Source organism: Phyllostomus hastatus, unplaced genomic scaffold (genome assembly GCF_019186645.2).
Source record: "Phyllostomus hastatus isolate PE091 unplaced genomic scaffold, TTU_PhHast_1.1 phas_scaffold_317, whole genome shotgun sequence".
NCBI classification, from domain to species: domain Eukaryota; kingdom Metazoa; phylum Chordata; class Mammalia; order Chiroptera; family Phyllostomidae; genus Phyllostomus; species Phyllostomus hastatus.
This window is the reverse complement of record NW_025334023.1, coordinates 22,427,908-22,444,312: the sequence shown is the minus strand read 5'-3', so window position 1 is coordinate 22,444,312 and position 16,405 is coordinate 22,427,908. Positions and strand designations below refer to the sequence as shown.

Here is a 16,405-nt window from a genome sequence, read left to right as displayed (position 1 = left end):
ACACTAACATGATTTCTAGGATAAAAACATATTTTCTTATTCTCTTTGAGTTTTTAAACAATGCCTAAGAACTATTTGATTAACATACAGCTAGTATTAGATCATGATTACTGTGATTATACAATATTTCTAAAGGTTACAGCAAAGATCATTTTTAAGGAACAATAATATCTATACAAAATCATGGATTTATCTATACAGTCTTATTTCAATCCATTATTTGGTTATAGATAATTCAGTATTATCATGATTGCATGTTTATTTTATTAAAATCCTTTTTTCCTGTCCATGCTGTAGGGAATATGTCTGGTCACCAGTGAACCTGGGACTGGTAGTACTTGGTCCATGGCACCTAGAATAAGTTATTTGTTGAATGAATGAATATCTGTGCTTTACAATCATCCTTTTTTAGCACCAGTGTAGAAGATATTGGGTTGGCCTTCCCAGCTTCTTTTTACAGGGACACGGCACCCTTTCTCAGCTGCTGTGAGTGTTGGCCACTAACGGTCCTCAGCTTCTCCTCAGCAGAATTGCCCCCAACCCAGGAGTGCTGCCTTACTTGAAAAATTACTTCCCACACAAACAGGCAACCAAAACCAATGATTAACTCTGACTGCTATCGGTCCCTTCCTCAAGGAGGAAAAATGTATGATGCAGTTTATGATTCAGAGCCTTTGCTAAGTGCATCAGACCAAAACTAGATTACCTGGCCCCACACTCTTCCTCAGCTTCCTCTTCTTTCCTTATTCTCCTTTCCACCATTCCTTAAAGATTTACCTGCAAGCATTCTCACAATAAATCACATGCACTCAAATTCCTGTCTCAAGCTCTGCTAAGTAACCCAACCTAAAACTCTGTAAATATAGATCCACCTAGACCTTTGAATCGGAACATCTGGTGTGCACAATTTTAGAAAGCCACAGAGTGTATTCTGGTATACAGAAGAATGAGGATCCGAGCTCCTCTATCTCAAAGTAGTGCTGCTCTCACACAGTCAGTCACCCTCAGCCTTTTTTCTGCCTGCTCTAGGGGCATGACATTCACATTCCCACAATGATAGACCTGTGTGAGAGCTTTCTGTGAGGTCCTGCAGAGATCATGTGAGATTCAGATTTGTGCACAATTATTCTTATCCTAAAATTAAATCATTCATTTATCAATCAACAAATATTTATTGAAAGTCGACTAAGAAACAGAACTAGATGCTAGGGATAAAACAATGAGCAAAAAAAATAAGTCTCTTTTCTAATCAAGCCGATATTGTAGTAGAGAAGGCAAACAATAAACAAATGACAAAAAGTGTGTGATATACTATTAATTGATGATAAATTCTTTATAGAAATACGAAATTGGACAAGTGTGTAGAAGGTGAAAGAGCCTGCTGTTTACAGAGGCTTGAGAAGTCACCCTTTCTGAGGTTTTGACATTAGAGTAGAAACATAAGAGAGAGAAGCAGAGAGGGCAGCAAACTCAAAGGCTCTGAAGTAAGAGCATTCTGGCCTTGTTTAAAGAACAGGAAGGGAGAGATTTAGTGAGATAGCAGTAAACCACAGTGAGGGTGGGGCCCAAATGATGTAAAAATTGCCAGAACAAAACCAGGTTCCATGGGGTCTTATGAACCACGAAAGGAGTTTGACTTTACCTTATGTATGAGAAGAGGCCATTTAAAGGACTTTTAAAAGGAAAAGTCAAGGCAGGATCTGACATTTAAAAGCCTCTCTTCAGTTTAGAGGGTAAAGAGCATACTTTAGAGAAAACCCCAGGAACAACAGTGGAGAGGCAATTGGTCCAAGTGGATGAGATTGCTTTCGACTAAAACTGCCACCATAGATTGGATGAGAAGTGGACTTTTTAAGATATATTTTCAATTGGACATATAACAGGATTTGCTAATAAATTGGAGGAACAGTGTGAAAAAGAGGAGAGTCAAAAATAATTCCAGGGATTTTTGACCCAAAGAAGTGGGTGAATAACATGTCATTCACATAGATGAGAAACTCAGAGAAAAGCACTTTTTAGAGAAACAAATCAAGGATTCTGGTTTAGATGTGTTAAACTTTATAAGCCTTTTTATTTCCAAAAGGGTTGGCAAGTAGTTTTTGTGTTAAGAAAAAGGTTAGAGATAGAGCTGTATCTCCAAAGAATCACCATACATAGGTGGTTTCATGTGTGTGCTGGCTGAGGGTACTGCGTATCAATAAAGATGTCTGAACACTGAGCCCTTCGGTGGTGCCTCCCATTTGGACCTCAGGAAAGGAGAGGATCTGACCAAAGAAACTAAAGGAGATGCTGAAGAAATTCAGAAGCCAAAAGAATTTTAAGATGGAGTGATCTTCTGAGGCAAATTCTGCTAAAAAATTCAGAAAGGTGAGGCCTAAGATGGTCCAATGGGCATGGCAATGCTGAGACCCTGCTGTCCCTGGTGAGAGGGGTTTTTGGAGTGCTGGTGATCTAGGCTTGACCAGAGATCAGGATCAAGACCACCCAAGTATGACACTGAATAGTGTCAGAGCACAATGTTCTTGCTAAGTCTATTTCACTCAGAATGATGAATTATCACAAGCAAAAATGGAATTTTTTAAGGATCAAACATTAATAGGAATAAATCAAATTCTAGAACAGTCATCACAATGACCACATTTCTTAAATTAAAATAAATCAGTTCAAATTCTGACAACAATGTGTATTTTTACACATTGATACAACACAAAATCCAAGGGCACAGCAATATTTATTCTATTTTAGTACATTATAATACTTATAGTACACTATAAATCGTAGTTTTAAAAATATGACATTTTGTTACCAAAAAAAATCAAAATCTTGTTAATGGAAAATTTAAGTGTATAGTTTTTATAATCAGAAAATAATGAAAACTTTATATAATTCAGTGGCCAACTCTATATTAACTATCATTTAAGTAAAATATAGTCATTAAAGACTATTCTTAAGACTATCTCATAACTGTATAGTTGCATGTACATTCAAAAATACATGTGATGTAAATAAAGCTTGTCAGCATCACTCCCACACTCTATTTTCTGCATTCTTCATCCCTTCATCTCTACCTGTGCCCTCGACCTTACCCACCCTGGAACTTAGTGCATTCAACTTCTCATCTTTTTTTTCTTTTATCTGTTTTATCCTCACTTAGTAATGATCTCCCCAACTAAAAATTACTACAATAAAAAACAGTAACTCCCTAAACCTTCATATTTCATCTTACCACTAATTCAGCCTTTTCTAGTCTACCCCAACCACAATCCACAATACTAGCTGTATTTACTAATGGAAGAATTTTGAGCATGGTAACAGTAAAACCTTTTGTCACCAAAGGAATTGTTAATGGGTAAATTAAATGTTCAGTGAGACTGTACATATATGTGTGTGTATATATACACACACATATATAGTACTACATACATTGAGATTGTACATTTTATAATCTCAAATGTATGAGATTATATATATATATATATATATGTATATCCTGTGAGTCATTTTTCTAACCATTATTGCAACTTTACCTTTAATGTCTGAAGGAGCTAGTTACTGTAAAAGTACTATGTGCCTTTTTATTTTTTGTTTTTTATTTATTAAAGTATATTTTATTGATTATGCTATTACGTTGTCCCAATTTTTTCTCCCCTTTATCCTCCTCCACCTCGCACCCCCCACCCAACCTCCTGCATTCCACCACCCCCCCTTAGTTCATGTCCATGGGTTATACATATAAGTTCTTTGGCTTCTCCATTTCCTATACCATTCTTAACCTCCCCCTGTCTATTTTGTGCCTACCTATTATGTTTCTTATTCCCTGTACCTTTTCCTCCATTATTCCCTCCCCTCCCCCACTGATAACCCTCCATGTAATCTCCATTTCTGTGATTCTGTTCCTGTTCTAGTTGTCTGCTTAGTTTTTGTTTCTGTTTTTTTAGGTTCAGATTTGATAGTTGTGAGTTTGTTGTCATTCTATTGTTCACAGTTTTTTTTTATTTTCTTTTTCTTAGCTAAATCCCTTTAACATTTCATATAATAAGGTCTTGGTAATGATGAACTCCTTTAGCTTGACTTTATCTGTAAGGCACTTTATCTTCCCTTCCATTCTAAATGATAGCTTTGCTGGATAGAGTAATCTTGGATGTAGGTTCTTGCCTTTCATGACTTCAAATACTTCTTTCCAGCCCCTTCTTGCCTGTAAGATTTCTTTTGAGAAATCAGCTGATAGTCTTATGGGAGTTCCTTTGTAGGTAACTGTCTTCTTTCCTCTTGCTGCTTTTAAGATTCTCTCCTTATCTTTAATCTTGGCTAATGTAATTATGTGTGTCTTGGTGTATTTCCTCTTGGATCCAATGTCTTTGGAACTCTCTGAGCTTCCTGGACTTCCTAGAAGTCTATTTCCTTCTCCAGAGTGGGGAAATTCCCCTTCATTATTTGTTCAAATAAAGTTTCAATGTCCTGCTCTTTCTCTTCTCCTTCTGGAACCCCTATGATTTGGATCTTGGAACATTTAAAGTTGTCCCAGAGGTTACTCAATCTCTACTCATTTTTTTTTGAATTCTTGTTTGTTCATTCTGTTCCAGTTGGATGTTTATTTCTTCCTTTTGTTATAAATCATTGATTTGAGTCCTGGTTTCCTTCCCTTCAATATTGGTTCCCTGTATATTTCCTTTATTTCACTTTATATAGCCTTTATTTCTTCCTTCATTTTGCGACTGAACTCAATCAATTTTGTGAGCATCTTGATGACCAGGGGTTTGAACTCTGCATCTGATAGTTTGTCTATCTCCTTGTCACTTAATTCTTTTTCTGGAGTTTTGATCTGTTCTTTCCTTTGGGCCATATTTCTTTGTCTGGGTGCACCTCTTACATTGTAAGGAGCAGAGACTTGCCAGGGCAGGGCAGCTCTCTTGGATACATTGTGGTGCTATTTGGAGGAAGGGGTCAGAGAGGGAACAATGCCTCTAGCTCCTTGCTTGGCTGTCACGCCACTTTCCATCACTTCCTCTGCTGCCCACTAGCAGATTGTGCCATTCAGGTGCTGATTTCTAGACGGGTGGATTTGTGTATGTTCTAGGACCCCATGGGCCTCTCCAACAGACTCTCCTGTGAGACTGGGAGTTTCTTCTGCCACCACAACCCCCATAGGTATTTATAGCCAGAGGTTTTGAGTCTTGAGTTTTCTGTGTTGAGACCCTGGGTTTTGTGATCTGTCTCTCTCCCCAGTCATTCCTGCCAGCTTATTGGCACACGAATGTGGGACCACCCAGTCAGCCAGCCCCAGCCTCACCTGCGTGGTTTTCCACCTTGCTACTTGTCCTCTCTGCCTTGGCTGCCCATCTCTGTCCCTCCTACCGGTCTGGATGAATGTTCCTTTAACTCCTTGGTTGTCAGACTTCCATGCAGTTTGATTTCCTAGTAGCTCTGGTTGTTTATTGTTTTTAAATTGGTTATTAGCCTTCTTTTGGTTGTGCAAAGAAGTGAAGCATCTATACCTATGTCTCCATCTTGGCTGGAACTGTCCCTATAAGCCATTTTGAGAGGTGTGGAGATGGTGTTTAGGGCTACCTCTCTTTTTTTCTCCTGAATTGAAATGTGTGGATAAGACAGAAAAGATTATTCTCTTATAAATATTGTACTCTAATGGGGAAGACAAACAAAAAGTAAACAGGCAAACACATGATTGAAATAAACTGAGATAAGAATACATGAGAAGTTCAAGGGTAAAACATACCAGGTTCCTTTAAGGAACAGAAAGAAGTGGAGCAACTGGACCTTGGTGAGCAATGGTGTAAATAGAATCAAAAGTAGTCAGAGTTAAGTGTGCAGAGACGAGATTATGTAGGAATATTTAGATTATAGAAAGAATTTGTATTTTATTTCAAATGCAATGAAAAGCCATTGGGGCAAATACAGGAGAGGAGTGACAATGTATGATTTATATCTTTTTAAAGCATCAATCTGGCTGCTCTTCATAAAGAAAAAGGAAGAGGAGGAAAAGGTCAGGAATAGAAGTTAGGAGGTTATTGCAATAATCCAAGCAAGAAAGATGGTGACTTAGACTATGTCCTAAGAGTGGAAAAGAAGAAAAGTAGCCATAATTTATAGACATGTCAGCAGGATTTCCTGACTGATCAAATGTGGATGAAAAGCAAATGAGTCTTACATTAGTGAGTTGGGCGAATGAATCAGTGTTGGTACCATTTACCAACAATACTGGGAAAAACCTGGGCAAGGAAAAGAATTGAAGGTGGGAAATAAAGAATGCTACTTTGGCTAAATTTAGCTTGAAATGCCTATTAGAAATATAAGAGATAAGTCAGATAAGCAATAGGATATGTGACTTAGGAGCCTAATAAGAGATCAGGTTTGAATACATAAGGGTGGCAGTCATAAGGGTGGTAGTTAAGGCCATTGCACCAGGTGAAAGCACCTATGGACAAATTTCCAGAGAAGAGAAGAGGAAGGGAGAAGATGGGAGGAGGAATGGGGAGGGGGTTGCACTAAGCTGTCTTGATGCACTCAGCACTTAGATGTTTAGCAAGGAGGCATTGGCATGAGGTTGGCAGGGATACATCAGTTTGGTAGAGGGGAGAACCCAGGCATGAGAGGCATTAAAGAAACTAAAATTGTTGATCAAAAAGAAATGGTCAGCTATATTTAAAAGCTACTAAGAAATCAAGTGAGGTCAAGGAAAATCAAAAGTAGTCAGAAAGTTAGGTGGGCAGAGACAAGATTATATAGCGATATGTAGATTATGGAAAGAGTTTGTATTTTATTTCAAATGCTTATTGGATTTAGAGGCTACTGGTGATTTTCAGGTAACTTCCATAATCAAATAAGAATAAGCTTCCTTTATGTTTTCAATTTAGTTGCTTCAGGTAATAGGCATCTAATATCCCATAGAATACTACTGCTATCTAAATTGTGATTATTGACAACAACCTGGGAAGAGAGAACTTCAAATCAGAGCTCTCAACCCAGCAACACTTTTATTTGTGTAGAATCATCTAAAACTTCTGTTAGGGTACCAATGCGTTTTAATATTTGTAGGTGAGATTCACAGCTCTTCAGTGATGGTGTCAGAGATGGCTAAGATTCAGACCTAACATCTGAACATGTTTTTGCACCTATGAATGATTATAATAAGTGAGTCTAATTGGCCACGACAGAAAACTATTTTAGCCTCAAACAAGAGCATTTAAAGTAAGTCAAGATGAGATTTCTATATGAGAAACTTTCTTTGACATACCCAGAATAATAGGAGAGGTAACAAAAAATAATATATAATTTCTGAGGTCATGTGAATAGATTTATTTCCTTCTATTAAGTACATACTCTACTGCCATTTTGATGCTGATGAATTGTATCTCTGGAATACAGTGTATTAACTAATAATAACACCTCAATACACTCTCCTTAATAAATAATCAAACTTGAACTTATGTGTGGTTCACTTGACTCTGAATTATTTGTGTTTTCTGTTCTACTAAATCATGGGAGGTTACCCTTCTACAAGAGTTGTTCAGAGAGAAGATGAATATCGTCAAGGGCAGTAAGACCTTGAGGTTCTCATACCCTCACCCGACCTCACACTCAAATCCCTTTCATTCTCCCTCCAGTTCTCAATCCAACTGCTCCTCAATTGATTAGCAGCCTGACTCTGATTGTGACCTGCATTGGCAGTCAAATTTGAATCTCATATATCCCTGATATGACTTCTCTGTATGTTTTGTTTGAATCTCATTTATCATTTATTACTCATTCATCTTTTTAATCAGCAAATATTTATTGAATGGCTGCTACGTTTTGGTGCAGTATGTGGATAAAAGAATAAGGAAGATAGACAAAGTCCCTGTTACCAAACAGAAGTGGAGTTGGCAAACCACTGCTGCACACAGGCATTAAACAAAGATTGGTGGGGAAGGAAAAGATCTTTATTAAAATGTTGTACAGTTGGTGGGATCAGGAGACTCCCCAGCTCCAGACTCCTCTCCTCTGCAAAACAGAAAAAAAAAAACATCCTTAGAAACAGAAATAGTGTCCAGAAACTCCACTCCACCCTTATCTGTCCTTCTGGAGTACAAGGTTGCTCTCCGGCTTCAGGCTCCTTCCCTGGAGTCCGCATCTGTGGGGACAGCACCATCATCACCACGCTGTGGCTGCTTCCCACGCAGTAATTGGAGCTCTGACATGGAGATATGAGAAATTTCTAGCAGTGTGATTGAAAATTAAAAATGGGCTATATTTTTTAATGTCTGATTTGTGAATAACCATGACTGGCCCTTCTGGATTTCCATTCATGTCATCAGTCCATGTAAGTTATTAGGTTTCAATTTTGAGTTTATGTAGCCACCAGCATTAAGTGACCTGTGAATGGTAATTCTGGAATCCTAGAGCAGAGACGCTCAAGGTTTTTTGAGAACTCTGTGCCTTTTTCTGCATATAAAATTAGGGCATTTGGCAGTCTGGGAAGAAAAGAAGTAAGGAAAGGTAAGGCCAGATCTCATCATCTTTTCTGTTTTCCCAGATCAGAAAGAATGAAGAAGATAACTAACTGTGTGACAATGAAAGGTAGATGATTCATGTTTTCATTCCTCCACTCCTCGGCATTTATTAGGTATCAGGTACTATGCTAAGCAGTGGAAATGCATATATTAATAAGATCTAGTCCCTGCCTTCAATCTAAAATTGAAGGATGTTTATGGGAAATGTAAATAAAAGAGAAAGACATTGGAACAATACAATTCTCATTTCCATAATTACCCCAGGATTCCTTAGCATTCTGATCCTCCAAAGAAATATCAGTGAGAATAAACCCATGCCAATGCGCTAAATGGGCATAAGTTTCTGTTTGCATAAACATATGCTTCTATTCCTAAAATGTCCTCAATTTTCTTAAATAAAATAATAAATCAATAAAATAGTTACTAAACAAAAAAATTTGCTAGACATAATTATTTTTAACATTGTTGTATAGTCTGCCTATAAAACAAATCCCCATGATAACCAAATTAATGGAGCTTATGTATTTCATGGCCTTTCATAAGAGTATTATTAACATTCTATGTTCAATGGCTGAAATAATTTCAATAATAAGCAACAATGTATTTTTGTAGCAGAGGCAAAGTGCACAGTGTCCTAATTTCAATTCAATTTTTTTGTGTTTATTATTAAGAGGAACATAAAACAAAACAACTTGTACTATTGTATAATTCTCACTAAAAGGCACTCCTAGCATCTCCTTTTCTTGGGCTATGTTCAAGATTTGTGTGTGTTTATTTTAGACCTTCAGAGGGTATGCAACTCAGAAGTTCATTGCAGACATGTCAGACAAGCCATTTCCATGTATTGATTGCACTAAAAAAGACACTAAGTGTTTTTTGCTCTATAAAATAAGTTGTAGAGGAGATATTTTAAAGGGAGATGAGAGGTAGGTTCTTTTGTGGGTTTTTTTGTTTGTTTGTTATTTGTTTTTTTGGATTTTACTCTAATCACCAGAGCAGGAGATAAAAACAAGTGAAGCGCACCGATGGCTGACATTAACTCAGACTAAGCTGATTGAACTTAATATGTGTATCAGGGAGTTGGAAGGTGTGTGTGTGTGTGTGTGTGTGTGTGTGTGTGTGTGTGTGAGAAAATGAAGTTTCGGATAGAAATTAAAGGAGGAAAAGAAGCTGAAATCGAGCCAGTCACCTAGGAGCTAAAGTAAAGGCTATTTATTTTCCATATGCTGTGTGGGTGGCAGCTGTTTTACAGATTCTCTTTAGCTTTGTTACTATGACTATATGAAATAAGAATATAAAAAATAAATAGTAAAAACAAAATAAGATGTTAATTTTACTCTTCCTTTTCTGAAATTCTGTGGACTCTGATTTAAATCAAATAACTTTCATGTCCCCCTTATTAGATTTTCTTTTCAGGACATTTTCATAGATTGGGAGGCTAACAACCTATTTATGTGTTTCAAAAATTAGCAGGAAACTGAAGAAGTAACATTTCTGGTTTTTAATTTGTCCCTTCCCCTGTGCTATTGAAAGGCAACTCTGTAGAGTTCTTTTAGAAAGCAATTAATTATTCAGTTTACTGTGTCTCTCTCATTTGCTTCTAGATACGTTGCTTCATTGAGGAAATGTTCTAACCCAAACCACTTCTCAGATGTTTCCTTATCAAAATTGTAGATGAACAATTTTTTAAAAAATGTTAGAATATTTGCCTGAATATTGTTTTATCCACATAAAGAACCAAAGGGTATACCTCTTATATTCAGAAGCATTTTCCATTTTTTATTCTTTTTTCTCCAACCTAACAATCCTACCTATACTTCTCTTCCCTGCCATGTTTTCACAGTATCTATCATCTTGCTGCCTCCTGCGGCTCTGCACCAACAACTTCATCTACTAGGAAAGCAGAATCTCAACACCTTACGTTTGTGATCAACATTTTTAAAGTATATTTGATTGATTATGCTATTACAGTTGTCCCCATTTTCCCCCTTTGCCCCTCTCTGCCTAGTCCCCCCTTTCCCTCCAGCGATTCTCCCCCCAACCCCACTTAGTTCATGTCCATGGGTTATGCATCTAAGTTCTTTGGCTTCTCCTACACTGTTATTAACTTCCCCTGTCTATTTTGTGCCTACAAATTATGCTGCTAAAACCCTATATTTTTCCCCATTCTCCCCACTTTCTCTCCAGCTAATAACCCTCCAAATGAGCTCCATATTTATGATTCTATTCCTATTCTAGTTGTTTACTTAGTTTGTTTTTGTTTTTAGATTCAGCTGTTGATGTTTGTGAGTTTGCTGTCATTTTATTGTTCGTAGTTTTGGTCTTCCTCTTTTTCTTAAATAAGACCCTCTAACATTTCATATAATAATGGCTTGTTCATGATGAACTCCTTCAGTTTTACCTTGTCTGGAAACCACTTTATCTGCCCTTCCATTCTAAATGATAGCTTTGCTGGATAGACAAATCCATTACTGGCAAGATTACTTTTGTCAGTAATCTCGGTTGTAGGTCCTTGCTTTTCATCACTCAGAATAATTCTTGCCATTCCCTTCTTGCCTGAAAAGTTTCCTTTGAGAAATCAGCTGATAGTTTTATGAGCACTCCTTTGTAGGAAACTCTCTGCCTTCCTCTTGCTGCTTTTAAGATTTTCTCTTTATCTTTAACTTTCTGCATTTTAATTATGATGTGTCTTGGTGTGGACCTCTTTGGGTCCAACTTGTTTGAATCTTTCTGTGCTTCCTGGACTTGTATGTCTATTTCCTTTGCTAAATTAGGGAAGTTTTCTTTCATTATTTTTTCAAACAAGCTTTCAGTTTCTTGGTCTTCCTCTCTTCTGGCAGCCCTATGATTCAGATGTTGGCCCTTTTGGATATGTGCCAGGGTCCCCTTTAAACTATCCTTATTTTTCTGGATTTCTGTTTCTTCATTTTGTTGTGGTTGAATGTTTATTTCTTCCTTATATTCCAAATCATTGGTTTGAATCCCAGCTTCTTCCTTTCACTGTTGGTTTTATGTGGATTTTTCTTTATTTCCCTTAAATAAAGTCTTCATTTCCTTTATGCTTTTGCTGTATTCAAAGAGATCTTTGAACACTCTCACCACCAGTGTTTTGAACTCTGCATCTGATAGGTTGGCTATCACTTAGTTTTTTTTCTGGAGTTCTTCATTTGGGCCACATTTCCTTGTCTCCTGATTTTGGCAGCCTCCACGTGTCTGAGTACTAGGTAGAGCCACTCTGATTCCATTGTAGCACACCTGTTAAATCATATGGGCTGACAGACCCTTGGGTATTCACCAGGGTAACACAACATGGCTCTATGGGTGGGGTAGAGGTCAAAGAGGGGACAATGCCACCGCTGGCTGACTTCTAGGGGGCTTGCTGGCCCTGGCTCCATTTCCAGTCATGTCACCCACTTCCCATATGTGATTGGCACCCCTCCAGCTGCTGTCCTGGTTGTGGTTCCCAGGGTGAGTGAGTTTGCATTTGTACTGGCAATTTCTTACACTGTCCCAGTATCTCACTGGGTTTAAAGCCAGAAGTTATGCAGCTTAATTTTCCCCGCACTGGAGCCCTGGGCTGCATGGTCTGGCCTAGGGCTGGTCTCTCTCCCTCAAAATGCGCCCCCTGATTTTTATCCAGCACACACGAATGTGGGGCTGCCCGTTCCACCTACCACTACCCCCTTGCCACTTCTCTGCCTCTCCTCCCCTGGCTCACTGCATCCACACCAAGTCTTTTCCACCCTGAGTCCCCTCTCTGCCCCTCCTACTCATCTGGATGAATATAGCTTCTTGAAATCATTGGTTGCCAGACTTCCATACAATTCTGGATGTTTGGGGGTGATTTTCTGGCAGTTCTGGGTGTTTTCATTTTTAAGTCAGTTGTGTTCTTTGTGTAATGAAGCAAGGAATGTCTACCTATGCCTCCACCTTGACTGGAAGCTCCATTTTTTTTTCACTCCTAACACAAATGTGAATTTACAGCACCACCTCTAAGTGGAGATTTTCTCATTCCTAAATTTAGTTATCCTGAGCTCATTCATGTGTCCCTCAACAGGCTCACTATTACACAATGTACATTTCTACACACAGAGCATCCATGCAAAAATGAAATCACAAATTTAGACAACTCATTTAATTTTATAAATACTTGGAACATTTTGTTAACATTATGTTAGACTGACCCATTTGAGAATTACCTAATTACAATAAAATCTTTTTCCTTTTGAAAGTTGGGTTTATATGTTAAGCAACTGAAAATGTACCCCTGGCATAAAGAGACTAATTCAATTAGTGTTGAACAGATAGATATCGATATGGTCTGGTTTATTATACTAACAAATAGAGAAATTTTATCAAGTGTTTAAATTCAAAAAAGAAAAAGGTAGCTTTACAAAAGTCATACTTTATAAAAATGCCAATTACTAATTGACTAATTGCTTATTACTAAATGACTGATATTTTATTTTCAAATGACCAAGATGTTTTTAAGTCCACATGTCCACAACTCATAAATGTACAGCTCAATGGATTACTGTGAAATAAGCATACCCACGTAACTGCAATTCAGGTCGTGTGACAAAACATCACTAAAAACTAGAGACTCACCTGGGTTCTCTACAGTCACTAACTCTATTCTTACCTCCTCCAAAAGGTATCTTGACTTTGGATGGGTTTTGCTAATTTTAGGAACCATTCAGGACTTTTATGGCATGTTTTCATACAACATTATATTGCTAAGGTTCATTCATACTGTTATATGCTTTCTCCTATATAGCATTATATGAATATCTCACAATTTATTTGTCATTCTACCAAAGACAGACATGAGAGTTATTTCCAGTTTGGGTCTATTATGAATAGACTTGAATATAGAACAATTTGGGGAAAATTTCCACTTGAAATATTAAATCTCTTAATCTATGATCTTGCATAGACCTCTGCTTTTTTAAGTTTTCTTTGATCTTTGTCAACATAGATGTTGCATATCTTTGATTTATCTCTATTTTTTATTTTTTGTAACTGTAGTCTTTGTTCTTAATTTATATTTTGTTTTTAACGTCATATTGTGAAATACACAGAAATGTATACTAATAATCTGTTTTGTATATAACTTTTCTTAATCCTCCTGTGTTTTTGATATAGTCTCAGCCATTACATCATTTCATCCAACATGTTTCGTAATAAATCTCTAAACTATGTGCTTTACAATATGGCTGTTACAGAACCCTGCCAGTGCTGCTCTGGAATAGCTGTGGGGTTCATTTGCCCACCACCAAGAAGCATGACTCCCAATGCCAGAGTCTAGTGAAAAAGGAAAGAGGTCATTTATTTAAAGGTTATACAGATTTAAAACAATGGCAGATTTCTGCCATTAAGTCCCACACCCTTTAAAAGTACCCCAAAACATATAGTCCTGCCTCCCTTTGTCGAACCAGGCCAGTTTCAGAACATGTCAGTCAGAGATGCCATATTTCAGAAAAGCAGAAGTCTGCAGATCACCATTCCTGGTGACGGTCCAGCTCCAAGCATTTCTCACAAATCTGCGTGGGTAGGCAGGTCTCCTGCAGCTCCATCAGCTCTGCGGCTGCCTTCTCCAGGCAATTCAAATCTGGGTGGGTCGGCAGGTCCCCCACTGCACCACCACCAACTCCGGTGATTCACTTCTGGCTTTCAGACCTCCTCTCTCTTACTCCACACTGCATGGCTCTTTCCCTTCTTTTACTCCAGACCTTGTGGCAGACTTCTCATTCAGGCTGCTCTCATTTAAATGCTAGCAGCAGCACTTCCTGTGTGACCTCATATCTGGCCCTTCCTATAATGTGTTAGTGTCTGGCAGTTCCCCCATGTATTTTACCTTCATTCTGCTTCCATTTTTAGTCAGGGCTAAAGTTCCCATCGATGCATGGACATCTGGGGCAGGCATCACCACCCCTCTTTTCACACGGGAGCTATATAAGCTCTCCCCTCCCCCACCCCCGCTATGTCAGGATTCCCTGAGAGTTCTCAAAGTCACGTGCACAGTTCACCCTGGGCAGCAGCCCTCTTCCCTTGAGGAGGACATGGTTATTAACTTGCCATTGTTAAACAATGTATCTTAAACTCTATCATCCCCTTCCTACTTCCCCGGCCAAGGATTGTGGGGGCTGTTCTCCTGTTTTCAGGGAACTCTTGCCCTGCACCCCGTTACATTGCCACTTTTCTGTTTCCTGAGAAGATGCATGTTGAAGAATGCATTGAGTTTAAAAGGCAGCAAACTCAAAAATCCCACTAAATGCAGCTCTTTTAAGGACAGATTTCTTTTGGTCGCTGCCTACATTTTTACCTGGTCCTAATGATTTTCCCTGGGCAAGCATGCTTTACCATTCACCCAAGAATATGAACAGAGTTTGTACTCAGATTTGGGGTCTTACCCTTTTTACAGCTCTGTTACTTTTTGAATTTCTCTCTGAGGTTTCCAGCTGCTCCTTCTTACACTAAACTCCAACCTTTGCTATTTCTGCTGGCAAGGCTGCAGGCTCCTGGCAAGGTTGTCATGGGTTCTCAAACAAAACTGCCACAAACTTCCTTGTTACTATTTCAGCTTGTCAAGAGTAAATTCTCCTCCAGCTTCTGTCTGCCTTTGGATGCTCTCCAAGGTTTTTTAATTCTCACCTCGGGCAGGATTTGCATGACTGCTTTACCCAGCCACCATTTCTATCACTGTCATTTCACTCTTTCTAAGATCTGTGGTATTATTTTCTTCCTGTGAATAGCCTGTATTTTCTTTTCTTCTCCCTCTCCATTCTCTCTCTCTTTTTAATCACTTTTGATCAAAAGAGCTGTACAATTTTTTGGGTCTTTCAAAGAATTAATTTTGGCTCTATTCTTTTTCTTTATTTCATTATTCTTTCAATTTATTAAATATTGTCCCTACTTTTTTATTATTATATACTTCTTTCTAGTTTGTTTGGGTTTAAAATGTACTGTTTATTTTCAAATTCCTTAAGATGGACATATTACTGATTTTTGGCTTTTTGTCTTTTCTAATATGTATTGTACATGAAAACTATACATCTTCAGAACTCTATTCCTATATGGTGTAAACCATGTAAAGTAGTTAAGTACATAATGACTTTTTAAAGATTAATGTTCTTCCACTGAAAAGTGTTAACTTTCATATCAAAATTTTATTTTATTTGATGAGTATTTATTAAGAGGTTATTATGTTTACAGCTCATCTTGCCAAACACATTTAAGTATCTTTGTTAGAATAAAATAGTCCAAGAATTTTATCTATTCAATATGCTGCATTTGAGATCATTTGAGTAATGAGAAAGAAGGGAAGAGTACTAACATTTATAAAAAGACCTACATTAAACTACATGTATCAAGAATAAATTCAATTATATTTATAGCCAATTTATATTTATATTTACTATCTTCTTTAGTATATTTTATTTAGATAGTAATGACAGGTTCTAGGAAAAACAAATACAAATTCATCCAGTAAATTATATTCATTATTATGTTCCTGCTTCATTTTAACTTTCTCACCTCATATCCTTTAATCACTTTTGAACTATCTCATAAATATTCAAAAGTTTAACTAAGCATTGTTTATTTATCTTATTTGATTCATTAAATTTAATCCTCTATAGTAAAATTACCTCTGGGCACAAAATGACTAATATGCATGCAATCTAATAATACTGACTGCCAGTATATCTCAGAATATTGATTGTGAATAGCCAATTTAATAACTATACCTATTGTTAATCTCAGGAGATTAGAAAACTGGAGATTAACTTAATTGAGGCTAGCAGAGACTTTCCTGACCAAAACAAATTTATCTTCCATGGGAAATGTGCTCCCTATACATAGGATTTTGAAACTCTCAGTAGAACAGCACAGCTGAA

The 16,405-nt window shown here is 37.5% G+C and overlaps 1 protein-coding gene across 1 annotated transcript in view; it reads left to right on the top strand.

Annotated features, from left to right (window-relative positions):
• The window catches only part of CNTN5 (contactin 5), an 893,122-nt gene that overhangs the window by 849,865 nt on the left and 26,852 nt on the right, over window positions 1–16,405 (top strand). The gene's annotated exons all lie outside the window — the stretch shown is intronic.